The sequence below is a fragment of the Mus musculus genome, chromosome Y (assembly GCF_000001635.26).
Source record: "Mus musculus strain C57BL/6J chromosome Y, GRCm38.p6 C57BL/6J".
Lineage (NCBI taxonomy): Eukaryota > Metazoa > Chordata > Mammalia > Rodentia > Muridae > Mus > Mus musculus.
Genome location: NC_000087.7, coordinates 199291 through 216032, shown reverse-complemented (window position 1 = coordinate 216032; position 16742 = coordinate 199291). Strand labels below are relative to the sequence as shown.

Below are 16742 nucleotides of genomic sequence, written 5' to 3'. Positions count from 1 at the left end.
CCTACATATTTTCACTCAAAAATCTTCTATTTTGTCGTGCTTGTTAGTTTCACGATGAAAAAAAGTTTCCCAGTGTATCACTCAAAAATTTGAGCAAGAGAAGAATAAGTATAGATATGGCATAATGCTGAGAGAGCATACGTTAACTACTCAATAACACAAAATAAAATTATGGAAGAAACCAGGATCACGTAGAATTGAAAATTACTTCTACCTTATAAGAACTGGAATTAAAAGCCTGTTCTACCACTAACTGGCTCAATGTAATAGTTTATATTACATAACATTTACTAAAACGCCATTCCATTTTATAATTTTTTTTATTTCTTTTCATAAACAGTTATGGGGACTTTTCTCATCAATTGGTGGTATACACACCCATGTGTGTGTGTAAAAACAAAATAAAGAAATAGTGCTTTCCTACATATACGTCCATCATTAGTTTCATTCATTTTCCACTGTGTATTTTTGTCAACCCATCTACCTGCTTTACCCTAGTTAGCTTTCCTTATTCCTCCTATATACTTCTTAAAAATCGTGTCTGTTTCGTCTTTATGTACATTATTTTTCATTATTTCTTCATTTATCTCCATTCTTTCTACTCTCTGCATGTTTGCAGATTAGGCATCAAATCCACCTATTTTAGTAATTTGAACTTTTAGAGTAATCTTGATAATTGCTTTGGTGTGCAGCATGTAAAAGCAGAAACCTGTAACATTGCATAATAAAATAACAAAAGCTTATAACTATAGGTGTGAGTAGAATGCTTTTGAAAACAAGTGGAATTGCAATGGTTTCCTAGGTACAGATTTACTACCTGAGTCTTTCTTTGCAAACCACTGCCCTATAAATATCATTGAATTTTTAAATATGGTTGTATTTCATTATAATGTTATCAGGAACCCCTGAACAATCAGTCATTCTTCTATTAATTTCGCCATTGCTTTCTTTTCTCTTCTTTAATGTCCCGATTTTGCAGTTCCTAATATTTATCGTTCACATTCCCATACTTCTTTCCTTTTGTTTTTGTTTTTTGTTATTTTGTTATTTTAAATTTTATTAGTAGATATTTTCTTCATTTACATTTCAAATGCTATCCCAAAAGTCCCCTATACCCTCCCCCTGTCCTGCTCCCCTACGCACCCACTCCCACTTCTTGGCCCTGGTGTTCCCCTGTACTGGGGCATATAAAGTTTGCTACACCAAAGAACCTCTCTTCCCAATGATGGCCGACTAGTCCATCTTCTGCTACATATGCAGCTAGAAACACCAGCTCTGGAGGTACTGCTTAGTTAATATTGTTGTTCAACCTATAGAGTTGCAGACCCCTCAGCTCTTGGGTACTTTCTATACCTCCTACATTGGGGGCCCTGTGTTCCAACCTATAGATGACTGTGATCATCGACCTCTGTAATTGCTAGGTACTGGCAAAGCCTCACAAGAGACTTTCCACAAAATATCAGGGTCCTTTCCACAAAATCTTGCAGGCATATGCAATAGTGTCTGTGTTTGGTGGCTGATTATGTGATTGACCCCAGAGTGGGGCCATCTCTGAATGGTCCATCCTTATGTCTTAGCTCCTTAGATACACATTGTCTCTGCAACTCCTTCCATGGACATTTTATTCCCTATTCTAGGGAGGAGTGAAGTATCCACACATTGGTCTTCCTTCTTGATTTTCTTGTGTTTGGAAGTTGTATCTTGGGTATTCCAGGTTTCTGGGCTAATATCCACTTATCAGTGAGTGCATATCAAGTGACTTCTTTTGTGACTGGGTTACCTCACTCAGGATGATATCCTCCAGATAGATCCATTTGCCCAAGAATTTCATAAATTGATTGTTTTTTAATATCTGAGTAGTACTCCACTGTGTAAATGTACCACATTTTCTGTATCCATTCCTCAGTTGAGGGACATCTGGGTTCTTTCCAGCTTCTGACTATTATGAATAAGGCTGCTATGAACATAGTGTAGCATGTGTCCCCATTAACGTTTGGAACTTCTTCTAGGTATATGCCCTGAAGAAGTATTGCTGGATCTAGCAATAGTACAATGTCCAGTTTTCTGAGGAACCGACAGACTGATTATCAGAGTGCTTGTATCAGCTTGAAATCCCACCAGCAATGGAGGAGTGTTCCTCTTTCTCCACATCCTCACCAGCATCTGCTGTTACCTGAAAATTTGATCCTAGCCATTCTGACTGGTGAGGTGGAATCTCAGGGTTGTTTGGATTTGCATTTCCCTGATGATTAAGGATGTTGTCTCGAGTTTTATGTGGAGTTCTTTGATCCACTTAGACTTGAGCTTTGTACAAGGAGATAAGAGTGGATCAATTCTCATTCTTCTACATGATAAATGCCAGTTGTGCCAGCACCAATTGTTGAAAATGCTGCCTTTTTTCCACTGGATGGTTTTAGCTCCCTTTTCAAAGATCAAGTGACAACAGGTGTGTGGGTTCATTTCTGGGTCTTCAATTGTATTTCATTGATCTAACAACTGTCCCTGTACCAGTACCATGAAGTTTTTAATCACACTTGCTCTGTTGTACAGCTTGAGGTCAGGCATGTGGATTATCTTAGAGGATCCATCATAGAAAAGCAGGTGATCTTCCTGATATGAGTATGCCGTGGATTAATACACAAACCATGACAGCTTTGCTCCAATAGGCATGGCCCAGGAGAAATACAGTTTAGGAAAGATTCTTGCTATTAGCATACTTTTCCTGTTATTACTAAGTATATAACAATCACTAGATATTAACACATACTTTTGAGTAGATTTCTGCAGAACTACAAAGATGCACTGTCTTATAATGATTCTATATAAACAAAGGGATGATTTCTTAATACCTCACAGAGATCTTATAAGAATTCCTAAAATTATATTTATTTTTAATGATATTTAATAATTAAATATATATTTATTAAGCTTCCTTAATAGAGATAGAAAGCACATCTATCCTTTGGTACCTGGTATCTGTCTAGAAAATTATCCATTCCCTCCAGACTTTCCAGTTTTGTTGAGTATAGGCTTTTGTAGAGGGATCTGATGACTTTTTGGATTTCCTTGGCTTTTGTTTTTGTCGTTTGATATCTGATTTTTTAAATTTGGATGCTGTCTCTGTTATTCTGGGTAAAGACTTTTCTATCTTGTCCATGTTATCCTGATTTTTTTAAAATTCTTTTTCATAGTTCCCTTTATTTCTACTTGGTCGATTTCAGCTATGACTTTGATTATTTCCTACCATGTACCATGTAGTCTTCTTTGTTATATTTGCTTTTTTTTTTGTTCTAGTGCTATCAGATGTGCTGTCAATCTGCTAGTGTTTGCTTTCAACCGTGTTTTTGGAGGCACTCATACTTATGACATTTTCTATTAGTATCCTTAATGATGAGCAAATGGAAATAAAACATAACAAAAATTATCATCTTGCCCCAGTCAGAATGACTAAGATGTAGTGCAGAATTGACAACAAATTTTGCAATTGACATTGTGACACTATTGCTGATGCTAAGAAATGCTTGCTGACAGCTGCCTGGTATGGCTGTCCCTGAGAGGCTCTGACAGAGCCTGAGAAATACACATATGAGTGTGCACTACCATTGTTCTGAGCACAGGGACCCCAATGGTGGAGCTAGGGTTAGAACTCTAGGAGCTGTAGGGGATTGCAACCCTAGAGGAAGAACAAATTAACTAACCAGACTACACAGAGCACCCAGACACTAAAGATACCAAGCAAAGTGTATATCTACACAGAGAGCTCCTCAGCTCCAGGTACATATATAACAGAGGATGGCTGTATCTCACATCAATGTTAGGGGAGGCTCTTGGTCTGGGAAGTTGAATGCTACAGCATAGGAGGATGCTAGAGTGGTGAGGTGGGAGTAGATGGAGGAGCAGATGGGGAAGACCAGGAATGAAATGAAAGGAAGTTGTGGTTTGGTAACCTGGAAGTAGCAATATCATTTGAAATTTAAAGAAATAAAATTATTAATTAAAATATATATCAAAATAATAAGACATACAAAAGAAGTGATGCTCACAAAGTAGTATGGGTTTTGAACAAGGAGATGTTATGACTGTGAGGGGAACATGGTATGTACTTAAGATCTACAGCTGTATTTGTTTTTAGCAACAGATCCAGTTTCAAATTTGAAAAAATAAAACACATAAAAAATTGCATCCGTTGGAAAAAAAATAAAAGTTAGTGAGGATTGTCATATATAACTTCCCTGTAGATGTATGTCAAAGATAAATATGTGATCCAAAATATCAGTTACAAAATGAGTGTGAACTCTATTCTATGAAACAGATTTTACTGTGGGAGAATAGTAATACTGCATAATGCATTCTGAAATTCTAGTTTACAATGGCATCCAATTTCCTTGTCTGTTTTAGCACATATATAGATTTATTTTCAAATACTACATTGGTACAACATTTTGGGAAAAGAATTGAACAGAAAACTTGCGGAGGACAAAGTTATGATATCTGTTAGGAATGAACTGGTCTGGTACTGGCCATTCTATTCAAATATGAGTTATGGGATGTGTCAACAAACTGTATTAACTGCTTTCAGGAAAATTTTATCGTCGTGTTCATAATGATTAATTTGTCTTTGGATGTATTTGAAACATATAAGTTTTGAGAAAGCTGGACATTTATTAGAGGCTAGAAAAGCTAAAAGTAAAGGATAACTGGGTTTGGTTTAGTAAGAAAGGGGTGTAAAGAAATAACTGTACTTACTGGATTATGGTCCAATACTGAGACTCCTCATGAGGATATCTCTAATAGAGTACAGTAATATTGTTGGGAAAAGCTGGATGGCTGAAAGAGTTTGAACTCAATAATGGGGTCAGAGGATTGTAAAAGTGACCTAACTTGAAATATTGAAACATACTAATTTGATCACTTGGAATCCGCTACTAAAGAAATCTAGATACAATTTCTATGAAAAAGTATTAGGGCTTATGACAGAGCACTGGGAAAAACTTCAAGAGGAAATTATATTGCATATTGCACAGGGAAAAGTGTTGGGAAAAACAATAGAATTATATTCAGAGGAAGAGATTGTTTAAAGTACATGAGGAAAAATTTTACCATTACCCTAACCTGTTTAGCTCCTTTCTCTTTTCATGTAACTGCTGTAAATGACTTTTTACCTTTGTGGGCACTCAACTATACATTTGTGAATTTTTTCCCTTGGTGATGAACTGACTGAAAGATTTTAGAAAACTAAAGTATTTGAAGAAATTTCTGTGTTAGATTATATATTACTGTATGACAAGCAAGACTGTAACTCATAAAAGAATGATTTGAACTCAAAGAGACAGAGAAAACCAGAGAGCTGCTCCTGAGAACTGTTTCAAAATAACAGTGAGTCAATTTTTAGCTTGTATCTGAATCTTGCCTATCAGTATAAATGAACACTGATCCATTCATCACATAAAACGTTGACACTGGTCCTTGGCAACAATCAGATCTACAATCTCTCTCTCTCTCTCTCTCTCTCTCTCTCTCTCTCTCTCTCTCTCTCTCTCTCTCTCTCCCTTCCTCCCTTCTTTCCTGCCTCCCTCCCTCCCTCCCTCCCCCATCTCTCTGTCTTTCTGTCTCTCTCTGTGTCTCTGTCGGTCTCTCTCTGTGTGTCTCTCTCTGTCTCTGTCTTGCTGTCTGTGTGTGTTCAAATGAATGATGATATTGCAGCAAAGAAAAGCATTTTTAAAGAGCAAAATGGCTTAATAATTTTAAACGGCAAATGGTGCTAACCGAACTGGTGGTTATCATGTAGAAGAATGTGAATTGATCCATTCTTATCTACTTGTACAAAGCTCAAGTCTAAGTGGATCAAAGACCTCGGCATAAAACCAGAGACACTGAAATTTATAGAGGAGAAAGTGGGGAAAAGCCTCGAAGATATGGGTGAGGGGAAAAATTCTTGAACAGAACAACAATGGCCTGTGCTGAAAGATAAAGAATCAAAAAATGGGACTTCATAAAATTGCAAAGCTTCTGGAAGGCAAAAGATACTGTCAATAAGACAAAAAAAAAAACACCAACAGATTGGGAAAGGATTTTTACCAATCCTAAATCTCATAGGGGAATAATTTCCAATATATACAAAGAGCTCAAGAAGCTGGACTCCAGAAATTCAAATAACCCCATTAAAAATGGGGTACAGAGCTAAACACAGAATTCTCAACTGAGGAATACCGAGTGGCTGAGAAACACCTGAAAAAATGTTCAACATCCTTAAACAGAAGGGAAATGCAAATCAAAACAACCTTGAGATTCTACCTCACACCAGTCATAATGGCTAAGATCAAAAATTCAGGTGACAGCAGATGCTGGTGAGGATGTGGAGAAAGAGGAATACGCCTCCATTGCTGGTGCGATTGCAAGCTGGTATAACCACTTTGGAAATCAATCTGGCAATTCCTCAGAAAATTAGATGTACTACTCCCAGAAGATCCAGCAATACCATTCCTTTGCATATACCCAGAAGATGTTCCAACTGCTAATAAAAGCACAAGCTCCTCTATGTTCATAGCAACCTTATTCATAATAGCCAGAATCTGGAAAGAACCCAGATGTCCCTCATCTGAGGAATGGATACAGAAAATGTGGTACATTTACACAATAGAGTACTACTCAGATATTAAAAACAATGAATTTATGAAACTATTGGACAAATGGATGTATCTGCAGGATATCATTCTTAGTGAGGTAACCCAGTCACAAAAGAAGTCACTTGATATGCACTCACTGATAAGTGAATATTACCCCAGAAACATAGAACACCCAAGAAACAATTTGCAAAACATAAGAAAATCAAGAAGGAAGGACAACATGTGGATACTTCATTCCTCCTTAGAATAGGGAACAAAATACCAATGGAAGGAATTTCAGAGATTAAGTTTGGAGCCAAGACGAAAGGATGGATTATCTAGAGACTACACTAGCTGGGGATCCATCCTATAATCAGCCACCAAACCCAGACACTATTGCATATGCCAGCAAGATTTTTATGAAGGGACCCTGGTACTGCTGTCTCATATGAGGCTATGCCAGTGTCTGGCAAATACAGAAGTATATGCTCATAGTCATCTATAGTATAGAACACAGGCCCCCCAATGGGGAAGCTAGAGAAAGTAACCACGGAGCTGAAGGGGTCTGCAGCACTATAGGTGGAACTAACCAGTATCCCAAGAGCTCATGTCTCTACCTGCATATGTAGCAGAAGATGGTGTAGCTGGCCATCATTGGGAAAAGAGGCCCCTTGGTCTGTCAATCTTTACATGCCCCAGTAGAGGGGAAAGCCAGGGCCAAGAAGTATGAGTGGTGGGTAGGGGAGCAGGGTTGGGTGTACGGTATAGGGAACTTCTGAGATAGCATTTGAAATGTAAATAAAGAAAATATATAATAAAAAAATCATGAAAAAAAAATAAAATCCCTGTCTTGGGAAATTTCCACAACCATTCAAGTAACTCTACCGTATAACATTTGCAATCCTAGGTTTGATATTGGGTTGTTGAATCTATTTTATACAGGAGCTCAGTGGATAATTACCAGTGACTGATGAATGGATTTTCTGTGGCATCAAGTTGAAATAAGCAGGCAAGCTTCCAATGTGCCTTTATTGTTCCTCTGAGTCAGATTGACAGATTTCCTAGAAATCCCATGTAGGCCATTTTTATAGGCTATTCTTTTGCTATAGTCAAGATTCTGACACATTGTAAATCATTACAAATGTATAATTCATCTGTATTTATTTGAAACATAGGTTTTTTTTTTCACAATATGACCACAAATGAAGTTAAAAACTCGTAAAATTACATTGAAATATACATTTAAAAATTCATTAATCATGATAAAGGATTGTTCTCACTAAAAAATTCATTGATTGAAAACTTTAGGTTTTTAATAGAAAACAGGGTCATGTAATTCCTCTAACATTAGTAAAGTTGTGGACAGATATAATTTCATACTACAGTCACTTAGATAAAATTTTAAAATCTATATGCAGTCTGATTGTGACATCTGAGCTATAAAACTTAAATGCATTTAACTGGCAAATACTCAGCAATTTGATTTTTATTTTTCTGTATTGTGATTCTAAATTCTTCTGCCATCAAATAGGAGTTAGCAAATACATTTAATTAGTTATTTAAATATATGTGTACAATATGCTTCTGGAACATCAGCATAGTCTTCACCTTCTAAATAACACAGTTGCAAAAAGGAAATGATTTGAATTAATTTAAGATTTTATTTGCTGGTTGTGCAATCACTGTCTATTGAAACATTCAGAGTGTGTATTTGCCTAAACTCAATGTGGCCAAATGGTTTCTCATAGATAGGAGTTTTTTAATTTGAGCCAGTGGCCATTGTTCAGGTCAACTAGGATCCCCTTGAATATCCCTACTCTCTGTAGGGATGTAATAATCATAACATGGCTGAAATCGTTGACCCAAAGATCCACATCATTGTTCTTGTTTGACTGAGAAGGAGTTGTTCTTAGATGTATTGTAGATGTGCTTTGATGGCCTTTCATATGGAGTGATCTGTAAAATAAATTTAAATTCTGTTGATACTTGAAGCCTAGAAGGTGGAATAACTTCCTCATTACAACTTTCTTATGATAATGAACAAAAGTACCACAAGGTATATAGATGGACTTGTGTGGAAGGGCATCACAGACATAGAGTGAAAAAAAAATGGAAACCATTTTTTAATGTCTTACCTTGAGAAGTTCAGTGGTATTCACCAGCAATATCTCTAATCCTTATGGCAAAGTATTCTCCATTTGCTTTTTAGTTAAAACAAAAACAAACATAAGCTCACATTCATGACTTGATTTGATAATAATTGGAAATAACACAAATTTCCCAAACCATGGTAGAAGTAAAATGAAAACAACTCAATTTAGAGGTATAATAGATAAGCAGGAGATATAAATGAAAAAGTGACACATTCTTAAAAAACTCACTATTTATAATCTGGGTATCTTCTGTATATTAAATCCATTTTTTTTGAGCAAAGTCAATGTCATGAAAAAATATTTCAAGATTGAAATTCTAGAAAGGGAATTTTAGAACAGGACTCCAATATGTTCAGAAAGAGCCTCTATCAATAAATGAAACCACATGACACTAATTTTTTTTTACACAAAAAGGTAAATTATCATTAAAAAATCGGCCCACAACATATGAAAAAATCATAACTATGTTTTGGGGATGCAAAAGTACATTTGTAAAATCATTTATTTATTACTTTAAGCCAATAGCAATGAATTCTCTTTTAGACAAACTTATCCATGGTAAAGAGAGAAATGAAGGGAACTGACACAATTTTAAGATAATTCACTCTTAGTGAATGGTTATTTTAAGCCTTCCTGTTACCTCATGCTGAATAAGATGTTCTCTATAGAGTTCAATATATAATTATTGACCTATATTTGTTTTCTAACAAACAGCAACCATTTAAGCCTTAATAAAAACTTGGAAAATTCTATCAAGGAGCATACCAAGTGTCAGAAATATTTAGGGCAGGAAAGCACATTAAATACATCTAGTAGTTCCTTCAATGTTTCCATAGCTTTACAAAAATATGCCACTCATGTACTGTGTTATATTAATGTTAATACATTACCTATATACAACTTACCTGTATTAAAACTTTTAGGATGAAGAAAATGAATGCAAACACAATGCTCCCAATAAGGATAAATTCGAGGTTCATGGCAGCTCACTATTACCTATTTTTATTTGAAATCTGGCAATAGAAAATAGATAAATCAAGCTGGATCTGGTTTTAGTAACCTATTTGTGCTAGTCTGCCTGATAATAACTGTCATGAGCTGCTTGCTGCCTGGCCTTATATACTACTTATGGCGTCATAATATACCATTGTGTGCACAAGTACAACCTCATAATCACCCTAGGACCAACTGCCAAGATGATCCTGGTCCATAGGAAGACATGTGAGCCCTGGTTACAACCTTACTCAATATAAAACAGGTTCAATGTGATGGAGAAATAGAGAATAAGGGGTTATGGGATATCATCTAAATGATGGTGAAAGGGTCACAGACCATAAACACATCAATTAAGTGTGCCACATAAAAATTATTAAGCCCATTTTGCTCTTTTTTAATATCATTTCTTGTTTTTCAATTTTTTATTAGATATTTTCTTCATTTAGATGAGAGAGAGAGTGAGAGAAATGGATTTCAGAACTCTCCCAGGGATACAGGGAAATATGGAGACATCCAGCTTTCTCTCTGTCCTCTACAGGAGACACTCTTAGATTTAGTTACATCAAGTTCTCTACTTTATCTGTGTTTGTGTTTGGTGCACCAATGTATGTCCATGTGTCAATTCATGTCTGTCTTTGTTTCGTTGTATAAATGATTGTTTTATGTTCCATGTTGAAAAAGAAAAATGGTTAAAACTTTATCTGCTGGCTTTCCATCTCTTGATTTGTCAATTAACACAGCAGAGGCTGATTTAACTTGCCCTGCACTGTAGCCAAGAGTGACTCACAGCAAGGATGCTCCTGCTGAAAAACTATTTTTTAAAAAAGGGAGTCTGCAGTTTCTTAGTTGTAAGGCAAAGAAGCTGATAGTTGTTCTTTTCCTAGAAAATTCTCTACAGTTGGGCTCAGCAATTGACAAAGTGCTTTTTTACCTTAAAATTATAGCTTTAAAAGGTAAAATTCTTTGATTGGCTTAGATTTATAAGATTCATGTAGCCACTTCATTTGGTTTTTGACTGGTCTTAAAGGTGTAAATATGCTCTGCATGTCTTGATCATAGAATTTTGGCTTATAGTTACTGGGTATGATCAAAAAAATGTAACACTGGTTACAAAAAAGTTAGCTTTAAATTGGTAACTCAGAATTGGAGTCATTTTAAATAACAACACGTGGCAAAAACCAGCCCAGAAAACTAGGCCTCTAGAATACTTCTAAATTGAGATAGTATTTTATGTAATTCTTATCCTAGGAAGTAGACTTATAGAAATTGACCCGTCCAGCAGGTCCAGTTATTTGAGGGTCTAGAGGGGACCTTCTCCTAAGAACCAAATTGGGGGGGGGGGTGTAGAGAGAGACGAGGGTCTTGTGTGAATAACAACATGGAAACATTCTGAATTGCATCAAGACCCCACTGTATTGAGAAAGGCCCAAGGCTTAAATGCACAAGCAAAAGGGGAAGTGCCTTTCAGTAGGAAGGATGGGGCAGTAGAATTGCACAAGCAAAAGGGGAAGTACTTCTCAGTAGGAGGGATGGGGCAATAGAATTGCACATTCTTTAGGCAGTTACACAGGGAAGCAGGAACTTGGTGGTATCAGGCTATCGTGAGGTCAGGACATCCGGTGCTGATTTAGGGCTGGAACAATCTATGGTTGTTCTCTTGTGTGTCGGTGGCCCGCTTTTGACCCTCTTTTCTTCTCGGGGGGAGAGGCCCAATTCAGAGGTCAAGAGTTGTCTTAATAGCTCCCAACATCTCCCCCATTTTAATATTTTTATAAAGGCATATTGTATAATAAATTTGTAGCCACATTTTTAACGATCGCCTAAACGTCTGTTTGCTCACCGGGTGATTCTCTAAAACCACGAAGGACACAAGGACAAGTCATTTATGAGGCTTGAATTAATGGTCCCAGTCTGTTGGGTATAACCTGGGCCAGCCAAGGGATTTAGGAATGAAGCAAGCTTTGTGGGTAGAGGTAGAAGTCTGATCCCCAGTGTGTAATGTTAGGGGCCATGAACAAGATTGATTCTCAGGCCCACAGATTTTTACCCAGAGTAACCCTGACCTGCTCCTGTGCCATTTTTTTTCCTGGGGAAAGGACCCTAGAGCACTCAACCTTCATGCAATCAGACATGCCTCTCAGAGATTGTCTAACAGCTTCCAGACTAATCTCTGTGCAGTATTTAGTCTTACAACTCTCACGGGCGATGGCTTCAAGTTCCAATTTTTCGATGTATCGAGCCTGAGATGACTGTTTAGTTTCCAATGTGGTGAGAATGTATATTACCATGTCGGAAGCACAGACTACGGCAATCTATAAATGATTCGTGGCATGAGACTGATGGCCGAATTTAGGGGGAGGGGAATGATCTTACTTAAGCATTTTATGGAAATTGAGTCTCTCTCCCCGAGAAGAGGGTGATGAAGCAGTATCCACGTCTGACTCTTCTCCAGTAACCTGCTTGCTATCACCAACGTCCAGCTGATAGTAATGAACTGAAATAAATGCGCTTGAAAGAGATGAATCAATTTGAGATTTAACAAATCGGGTCAATTTCTGAAATGCCCAAGGACCGAAGGAAATCAATAATAGGAGTCCCAATAGGGGCCCTAAAAGGGAGGGCAACAAGGTCAAAAGCCAGGGGGAGGTTGAAAACCAGTTTTGGTAGTCTACCTTCCCCATAGGCCATTGTAAATACGTGTGTATGGGTGTAACTCAGCTATCTATAGTTCTAAGTATCTACTCTGGTTCCTCTTTAGGTCTTAAACTTCCTTCTTCCTAGATGATGGTAAATTCCTGTGTAAGGCAGTGACCTAGCTGTTTTTCAAAGTGATAGTGTAATGCCAGAGGCAATTCTGAATGTTACTGAATAGGCAACGTTCTTCCGGAATTCCAAGCCCATGGTCAGCTCAAGGACTTTCTAGGATGCTATATCCTGACCTATGCTAAGACTACTACTTCTAAGACATCCTTTGCCTCTAAATTTTTATCTATATAATATGTTGCTCTGAAAAAGCTATGGAAATTTTTTTATGCTTATCATTAACAAAATGTGCAGTATGCAGCTGTTGACCTAAGGCTGTGGTAGATACCTTTTCAAAGTTTGCATTCCCAGATTTTTAAACCAAGGATCATTTCCCAACTCTAATAGGCAGCAAAACATAAGCAGGTCTCTTTAACAAAATTATAACAGCAGATTCCTTATCTAAATTAGGATCTACACAATTAGTTAATTGACAAGAATTACAATGAATATGAAAAGACTTGCCAAGATTGGTGATCTTGACTCTTAAAATTGTTTAACAATAAGCATATAGGTAAGGTACACAAACTTTTATAGCTATAAGGAGCTGGCCTGAATGGCCAAAAACAGTGTCTCTAACAAAAGCATCTTGTACATTCTCTGTACCAGTCTTTTTGCCTCACGAGTCAGCTTTTGTAGTTGTTTTTATTTTAAGTTGGCACCAGGTTGGTCCTCCTTGCTGCAGCCCATGGTGGAGATAGGAAGTTTCTTCATCTGTTTGTAAGTGGCTGCTCTCTGATTTCTCCTCTTTTGTGCACTCAACACAGCTTTCTGGTCACCACTGTCAGGGCACTCACAGGTCAGCCTGTCACATTGGAAGCTAGCATGCTCTTGTAGTATTCTGTGGAAAAAAAAAGAAACATTCCCCCTTTTCCCCATATTAAGTATCTGAACAGGATCATGGCATGTGCCAATAAGTGGGTCCTTTTTATCTGTCATAGACATCATTATATCTAGTTTTTTTTAAATAAGAATGTGATTTAAATAATGTGCATGGGGATATAATTCCCCCCTTCTTTGTTTTTAAAGAAGGAATAGTTTTTAAAGTTTTACAATACCTTGTCTTTGAGAATTATAAAATATCTCAGTAACATGTGTAACATTAAATTGTTGACAAAACATCTCTTGGAGGTTTTGAAAATAAAAATTTTGAAGCAAATAAATTTCTCTTTCTTAGATTTTCTGTAATAAAATCTTAAATATTAAAAATATGTTGCCTCTGAATCTTATGGAGCAACAACTATTCTCCAGAACTTTAAACTTCTCTTTAGAGGCATTAGCTAATAAAATACTTTCTACTTAAAAAACAATATATACTGAAAGATTTAAACTCTTTGTGTTTTGTATTGAAGCAGACAATAAAAATTTCTTACATATTGTAAAGCTATGTTAGCCATACCTACAGGCAAAATTATCTAGTGATCACCAGTTTACTGAAAGCAAAACTCTTTGAATTTAAGCATTATTTTAAACATCTGAATAGATCTGCAACAAAGCTAAAAAGAAATTCCATTGAACACAGGGAAAATTTTTCTTAGGCACTGTTTGCAAAATAAAAGAAGGCCACAAGCTTCTCTAGGGCTGTCTTGAGCCCTGCATTTACTTAAACGTAAAATATTTTTTAATCTGAGCATCTTGGCCCTCCTGCAATAAGGACGGGTTTTAGAGGAACAATTTACCTGTCTATGCCTCTAATTTTTGATACTCTTTCTTAAGATGACTTACAGTTAAAGCGTTCTTCACAACTTTAGTGCTGTGAAAAAATTGTCTGTATTGCAGTTTCCTGCCAGGCAGCAACTATAGCCAAACTGACTGTCTGAGGGTCTAATTTATGCACAAAGACAAACATATCTAGATAACTCTGTCCCAGTTTTGTATGAAGTAAGCTGTATAAGCACTCTCATAAGATGATTACTCTTATAATTATCTTAATTACAATATATGGGTGAGTTAAAGATCTTAAATTTGAAATCAAACTGCAAGCTGCAGTCAATGGAACACTGGCAATTTTAACCATAATTTTTAAGTTTCTGTTGCAATATTAGAATATATCTATAACTTTTGGAGAGCAAGACCCAATTTTAAACAATTTATTTTCCTTAAAATCAATACTAGAAACATCACTATCATGTTACAAAGTTTGGCTGCCAATTCATGAATGCATGACAGTGCACATTTTAATGTTCTATTAAAGAGACGTTGTTTTAAAATCTTATCTCTATAAGTCTACTTGTTAGGATAAGAATTACATAAAATATTATCTCAATTTAGAAGTATCTTTAGGGGACTAGTTTTCTGGGCTGGTTTATGCCAGGTGCTTTTGTTTGAAAATGACTCTAGCCCTGAGTTACTACTTTTAAGCTAACTTTGTAACCAGTGTTATACCTTTTTAATCATACCCAAATAACTTATAAGCCAATTCTCTATGACCAAGATATACAGATCATATTTATACCTTTAAGACCAGTCAAAAACCAAATGAAGTGGCTACATGAATCTTATAAATTTAGATCAATCAAAGAATTTTACTTTTTATAGCTATAATTATAAGATAAAAACACACTTTGTCATTTGCTAAACACAATAATCACAAAATTGCAGAGAATTTTTTAGGAAAAAACAACTATCAGCTTATTTGACTTAGAACTAAGAGGTTGCAGACTTCTTTTCTTTAAAAACAGTTTTTCAGCAGGACCTCTCCGGCTGTGCTTGATTTTTGGCTAAAGTGAGGGGCCTCTCTCATCCTCTATTGTGCAAACTGAGAGTGAATCAGGAGGTAAAATTTTAACCATTTATTTTTTTTTCTTTTCTTTTTAACATGAAACATAAAACAGTCAGTCATTCAGACAATGAAACAGAAAACATACATGAATTGACACGTGATTGGTGCACCAAACATAGACAATATAAAGAGGGTAGAGAACTTCTGTAGGGGCCAGAGATGATAAAACAGGGTGAGAAATCCCTGATTTCTCTCTGTCCCTGGGAGAGTTCTAAAATCCATTTTCCTCTATCTCTTCCTTTCCTTTCCTGCTTGTAAGAGGCAGCTTGTTAAACCAAGATTAAAATCCAAAATTTTTTACAGTTTCTGGCAAGCATGCAAAACTTCTAATTTATTTAACCTGAGGGCAAATTTTTGAGAAAACACACAATCTCTATACACTAAATGTCTCAAATAGTCTAAAAGTTTACCATGCTAAATCTTTTTTGAAGCCATTATCAGTCCACACTTAGTCAAATATTTTATAGCCATCTGTAAAACGCTCTTTATTTTCTGCAACCAACAAAAACACCATCGACAAAATGAATTATATATGTTTTAGGAAATGATTTCTTAACTTCCAATAAAACCTGATCTATGAATTTTTTGACACAATGTAGGATTGGGGAGTTGTAGATAAGGTAACAGTAAGAATTGAGCTATATTTTGACCTTTATGAAATGTCTTTAAAACCCATTTTTATTTACTCTAAATGTGTTATTGCAAATCTTTAGCAAGGGCCTTGTCGGAAGCATGCCTGGGCCCAACACACAACTTTTTACCCCAGAGAGTTCTTTCAAAGTAAGCTGAACTGACTCGAAGGGAAGCTGCCTAGCATCTGAAAGCAGGGTAAAATTTCCAAATAAGGCTATGCCCTCATAAAAGAGCAGGGAAGCAGAAAAGCACATCCAACAATCTTCAAATTCTGAGGCATTATCTCTTTGTGTCTTATCCAACAAGGCTAAAGCAGAAGCATTCAATGTAGATCACAGTAAATCAGTGGAAGAGGGGGGCCTCCCTGCAGGGAGAGTGGGCTGAAACAGGGTTGTAGCACACCCTGGGGCAGGAACAGGGGGGGGCGGGTGCCTGGAAGTTCTATGGATGCTTTATGATTGCTAGGGATGGTTTTAAGAAGCTGAACCTTAAAGGTCAGGCAATTGTCAAAGTTATCTTGATACAATCTTAGGCCCCAGGCGAGATGGCAAGAACTTTCCTAAGCCTCTAAGTTCCTCCCCTTAGCAGTAAATTTTATGATCAGTGGATTACACCATCCCTTAGTGGGCTGTAAGGGCCAGGCTGCAGGCCAATGTGTTGAGGAAATTACTGTCGCATCTGCCCCAGTATCCAGGAGCCCTTGAAACTGTTTGCCCTCTAGAAATAAAGTCAGCATGGGCCGTGAATCAGTTATTTTCTGTGCCCAGTAGA

General features: G+C 36.6%; 1 long non-coding RNA gene across 1 annotated transcript; it reads right to left on the bottom strand.

Moving 5' to 3' along the window:
* Window positions 1-8243: 8243 nt before the first annotated feature.
* On the bottom strand, window positions 8244-9883 carry 1700020D14Rik (RIKEN cDNA 1700020D14 gene). Its single transcript, NR_126545.1, has 3 exons — window positions 9664-9883; window positions 8741-8806; window positions 8244-8561 (listed from the first exon to the last, which is right to left on the bottom strand). It is a non-coding gene; the product is annotated as an RIKEN cDNA 1700020D14 gene (long non-coding RNA).
* Window positions 9884-16742: the final 6859 nt, after the last annotated feature.